This window comes from Nannospalax galili, unplaced genomic scaffold (assembly GCF_000622305.1).
Source record: "Nannospalax galili isolate Female #2095 unplaced genomic scaffold, S.galili_v1.0 scaffold252, whole genome shotgun sequence".
Classification (NCBI taxonomy): domain Eukaryota; kingdom Metazoa; phylum Chordata; class Mammalia; order Rodentia; family Spalacidae; genus Nannospalax; species Nannospalax galili.
In genome coordinates, this window is record NW_008333886.1 from 2,305,807 (window position 1) to 2,311,686 (window position 5,880).

Below are 5,880 nucleotides of genomic sequence, written 5' to 3' on the forward strand. Positions count from 1 at the left end.
ATAACTCGACTGTAAACCGAAGAATGTACAGCCAATTTTGTAAAGAGATGCATTCTAGCTCGGAAAATTGTTATTGAATATGTCAATTCTGATATAATGAAATGCTTCTTCTAAGTATGTGGTTATTAAAAAATAAATAAAACTTTTTTCAAAAAATTAAAACCTGTCAATTGTTGTTTGGAACTTATCAAAGTAATTTTAGGACAATTAATGATTAATTTCCCAATGAGGATCCAATTTCCATGCCAGAAACAACATTAAAAATAAAATAAGCCCAGCATTTGTGACTCCAGCACTGGGGAGGCAGAAACAATCTGATCACAAAATAGCTAAGGCTACTCCCAGAGACTCAGTGCAGTGAGACTACTTGTCTCAGAAATCAAATTGGATTATCTCCTGAGGAATGATGCCTGAGGCTGACATCTGGCTTCAACACAGAGGAACACACTTGGAAGCACACCTGTACACAGTGCATATCTGCAAACACAGGAGCATGCAGAATTAATAAACTTGCCTACCTCATTCCTAGAATAAGTATAATCTGAATAAATATTCAAACATATTGAAATAAAATCAAGTCACATATTCAAACGTTCGGAATGTGAATGTTGGTCTTTTGAGAAATATTTGCTGAGCTGATTGGAAGAGGCTGTATTTTTAATCTCACAAACATTTAACTTCACCAATGAAATGATTTGCGCCTTCATGATTTTCTTTCAATTTCCAGCTATAAATCCAGTGCCTTTTATGAACTACAGTATTGTTCATGCTGTTTGGTGGAATGACCTTTGTAGTCCTTTTCTTCTGAAATCAAGCTGCTTGAAACATATTTGTTCATTTTATTCCTAAAAAAAATCCTTTATGTATTTAGGGCAAATTTATCTCATTTATCAGAATTTAACTTTTTTATGATTCTATATAACCATTTCAGTTTGGTGATCTTTTCAAAGAAACAACTTTTTTATTAGTCTTCTTTATCAATTTATTTCTATTGAAAGTAAATAAATATATAATTTTTAACGAAAAAGCACTATTTCTTCTTAGGATCAGGAACTTGACAGGGATTTCTGATTACTAAATTTATTTGACATTTTATTACATGTCCTATTTTAATAACATTAAAAATTCAAAATTTATGCAAAATGTGAAATCTAAATTTAAAATTGTACCCTGAATAAGGAAAATGGCCTCTTGTGCATAAAGTTTGTGAAGCAGAGGCTTTAATGGAAATATGCAAGGCTCGATATAATAAAAATACAATTAAACTCAAAATAGCATCTATCCCCAATGACTCTGTACTGGTTACCTGATATCCATGTATTTTACAATTGAAGCACAAATATGAAAGGATGGTTTTTCTTAGCTACTGAGTAATATTCCTTTGTAAATGTGCCATAACTCCATTATCCATGAAATTGACAATAAAGATGAAAAATTGCAATAAACTATATTAATTTGAAATCTGACAAAACCAGAATTTTTTCAAGATTTATGCATTGGAAAGTATAAATTCCTTTTAAAAACTAATAAAATTACATATCATATCCACAGTAGCCACCAAATTTTAATCAATACAATTCCAATATACTTTAGAATATCTTTATTCATTAGAACTGGAAAGTTTGCTCAAAATCTTAACTATAGATTTAAAACACAATGAAAACCACAGTGAATTGAAAATGAAGATAAAACCGAACAAACTATTCATTCTGAGATTCAGTCATTATAACACATTGGTAATTAAGAAAATGTGATTTTCTTCAAATAAAAATGTAAAATAATGAAGTGGAATAAGTTTTCAGAAATGGACTCACAAAAATTGTCAAATTTTCTTGACAACAAAGCAGGAGACTTAAAATGAGAAAAGTTAATTTAATTGACAGCTACTACAAGAAAAATTAATTATATATATTTGAATAAGTGAATATCTATTATTACTATGTTCATGTGCCATTATTAATTAAATAAGCATCATAAAGCAAATTATTTACATTTTCAGGTTAGGAAATATTTTAAGAATACACAGGAGGTATAAATTTATAAAGAACATATGACATATTACCTTATAAATGTAAAGTCCTTATATTACCAAGTCCCTTTAGAAAATAAAATGCTAGTTATAACTTCAAAGGTACTGTATACATATGTATAAGCTAGTGTTGTAATACACAAAAATAATTTAGAACATATAATAATGTCCCTCCAAGAATGCCAGAAGATTTGAAAATACAATTTAGAGGGGAATTTTAAATTATGGTCAAAAATATAATAAATGGTTTCTATATCATCTGATAGCAGAGAAATGCAATAAAACCTCAGTTGAAAACCAATGTACACTCCCTACGTGACTAAACTCAACTGTAGGCAATAGAGTTCAGTTGAACTCTCATAATTTTCTGAAGGGCCTATAAACACCACAGTTCCTTTAGAAATTGTTTTGACCGCTCCTCAGAACTTAAACATAGCCTTCTCATATGAGCTATTGATTCTCCTTCTAGGTATTTACCGGAGAGATGTGGGTGTTGTTTTTGCAATGAGCAGAACAGACAGCAAGACACCTATGAATTCCAAAAACACATTCTTATAAAATGAAGGCCAGCACAAATATCCAAATGATGTGAAATTATAGAGGTGGTTGTGAACCTGCAGGAGCAGAATGGAATTCTTCAGGGCTGCTTGTGGGCAGGGGGTGAAGCGGGATTGGGAATACAAAAGAAACTTGTGTAGGAAATTTGTGTAGGAAAATGATACTGCTCTAACTTTTGATTATGCTAGGCCTCCTCACAAAAGTTCCAACACTGATGTTTAAATATTGGTTTGTACTATATATATATTATTGTAGGTAATTTGTAATTAATTGAACAGTATCAATATGTGCATATAATCTGCCAATATCAGAAATTACATAATATTTGCATACTTTCCACATATAAATACTTATACAGATAAAGTTGTAAGCTCAGTTACAAATATTCTCAAATAAACACTGTCTATAATACCCTTTCCTAATACTTTCTCAAATTTTATTACATGAAATAGTTGAAAGTAAGTTAAATACAGCATCAACCACGTACTCTCTAAATAGTAAGCTTGCTTTCTTAACTGCAGTAGAATTATCAAGTTCAACACTCTTACTTCACCTAAGCTTCCAAATGCTTTTGCCATAAACCTTTCTATATTGTTTCTCCTTAGCAATAATAAACTCCACCTTTCTACAACTATATTATGTTTTGCCAACTTCCTTTCTTCTGTGTTTTATCCTCACCATGTCTTTGTTGTACTTTGTGTGTGTGTGTGTGTGTGTGTGTGTCTGTCTGTCTGTCTGTCTGTCTGTCTGCCTGTGTGTGCAATAAGTTTAATGGAACATTTTTTTTATCTCTATAAAATTTTAGAATGCTTTGTCTGCATGTATGTTATTTCACAGGGATGTGCAATGCCTGCAGAGACCAGCAGTAGGTGCCGAATCTCTTGGAAGTGGAAATACCTACAGTTGTCTTCTACCATGTGAGTGCTGGGAATGGGCCCACATCCTCTATAACAGCAGCTGGTTCTTTTAACCACAGAGCCAACTCTCCAGCCCTGGATCATGATTCTTAATGAATTCAAACTGGAAGCAACTAAATAATTAAATAGATGAGTACATTATAATATATTCATACAGTGCCACCAACAAAAGTTAAGAATTCTATTATTTTGTATTTGTGGGAATCTAACCATCGGTTAGATAACTCCACTGAGATAACATGAAAGTACGTAATACATGACAATTAACTAAAGTATTTAGACACCAAAAATTGCAGATTGCTTATTGTCAATTCAGGAATTTAAGATCAAAACAGTGGTTAACTTACAAAGATGAAGTCAAGAGTTAACAGCAAAAGTGATAAGGGGACTTTCAGATTTGCCAGGTTTTTTTCAGTTTACACAGGGATTGCCTTGCGTGCATTCTAGACAGATTCATCTTGCTGATCATTAATGGTTACTCATGGAAACAGGTAATATTAGTTCAGCAAAAAGAAATTTTCTCTAAACAGTGTTCGTTTGTTGACTATTACATTGAAGAGGAATTATGTCTAATCTGTGATTCATTTTCCAGAAGACAAAGTTCAAATTTCATCTCATATATCATTAGTGAGTTTTCTTATAAAAACTTACACATCCACTACTTCAAGCCTGAGAGTGACAGCTATAATTGGGTAAAATAATATGAACAATTGCATTTTTAATTTTTTTCAAATATTTGTTGTTTCAAATTTTGTTTACTTATTTATTAAGGGAATTTGGGGGGGAACTAGTCTTTTTGAGACAGTCTCCCTGTAGCCCCAGTTTACCTGGAACTCCCTTTATAGACCAGGCTGGCCTGGAACTCACAGAGATCCACCAGCCTCTTCCTCCCAAGAGCTGGGATTAAAGGTCCCGGCCACCGTACCCGGCTTTCATTTTTTTATTACACTGAGGTACAGAAAACTCAGTAGTGTAGATTTAGCCCAGTTTCTGTGGCCAGTTCTTTGGCCTCCATTTATTCCAGTTTGGCAACTTGAGCCATGGGTTTTGAACCCCAGGATATTGCCTCCCCAGTGATGGCAGATCTAATATGGCTTGTCATTCTAATTGGTCCTGAATACGTCCACCAGTTTAGCCAGAACGCCTTTGCCTTCTTAGTAACCCTGTGTGAAGGCAGTGGTGGTGCCCATCTTCCTTTGGACCAGCCAACCTAGCCTGGCCATTCCCTTGAAGTTGCAGTAGGGGATCCCCCTCTTGTGACTCTGGGCAGGAGGAAGATTTCCAGCTCGAGGGGTTCTAGGTCCTGTGCGATCGCCACCAGAGGAGCCTTCCTTCTGTGCACTAAGGTGGTGACATTGTTGACCCCTGCTCCTGGGACAGAGGTCTCTTGGTGGAGATGACCCCTTTGAGGCATCTTTCTTTTCGGCTTGGGCCAAAAGCCTCTGCTTTTCCTGCTTTGTCTCTGGCGGGTACTTTGCAGGAGCTTGATCAGCTGGGTGGCTGTTTGATGGTCCATGGCCTGGTAGACTGGTTAATCGCAGGGGACACTTTAAGCCACGCATAGAGGATAACCCTTTTGTCGCTGCCACCAGATGTTTGGGACCATTTGACAAAGCGGGAGAGGTCCTATTGGGGCTGGGTGTCCTGTTCAATGCCAAAGTTCTTAGGTCTTTTCTGGAACGGAATTCACGATATTCTTGGTGTCTGCTTCTTCACAACAGCAGGGGCAGGGCCACCTTCCCACCTTGGCTTTCATTCCTTTCCGCATCTTGCTCTGCTAAGGAGAGGCTTAAATTTAATTTATGTGTGTGGGGGGAGTGGGGGGTGGTATGTACACTTGTGCGTGTAGGTTCCCTTGGAGTTTAGAACAAGACATCAGATCACTTAGTGCAGGAAATTACAGGCAGTGCAAACCACCTGATGTGGATAATGAGGACCAAAGTCAGGTCCTCTGTGAGCACGGCATATCCCCCAAACCCTCAACCATCTCTTCAGCCCACATACTGGTATTCTGTCATTCAGAATGACTTCTGTTAACATTGTAATTGAGTTAAAACAGTTGGAGTGGTGTGGGGAGATGACTTCTCAAAACTTACCGATGATTTTTGCTCTCCATGAGGAATGTTGACTTGGAGCGATATGGGGAAATGTTACTTCGAAATTCATCACGTGATCTCTGGTTCCATAAGGAATTGCTGTGGTGGCAGATGAAGCTCCCCACTCTCCAATTCCTTTGTTTGCACATATTCATTTTCATAATCACTGCTTTCATAGTGATTATAGTGAGGCTGTAGAAACAGGTGACATTCCTGATCACATAGCTAAAAATAGGTTTGAGATTGAAATTTAAATTTTCCATTCCTACATTAGATGTTC

The 5,880-nt window shown here is 35.9% G+C and overlaps 1 pseudogene; it reads right to left on the reverse strand.

Annotated features, from left to right (window-relative positions):
• Positions 1-4,607: 4,607 nt before the first annotated feature.
• Positions 4,608-5,272, reverse strand: LOC103730573 (annotated as a pseudogene).
• Between the last annotated feature and the right edge of the window lie 608 nt (positions 5,273-5,880).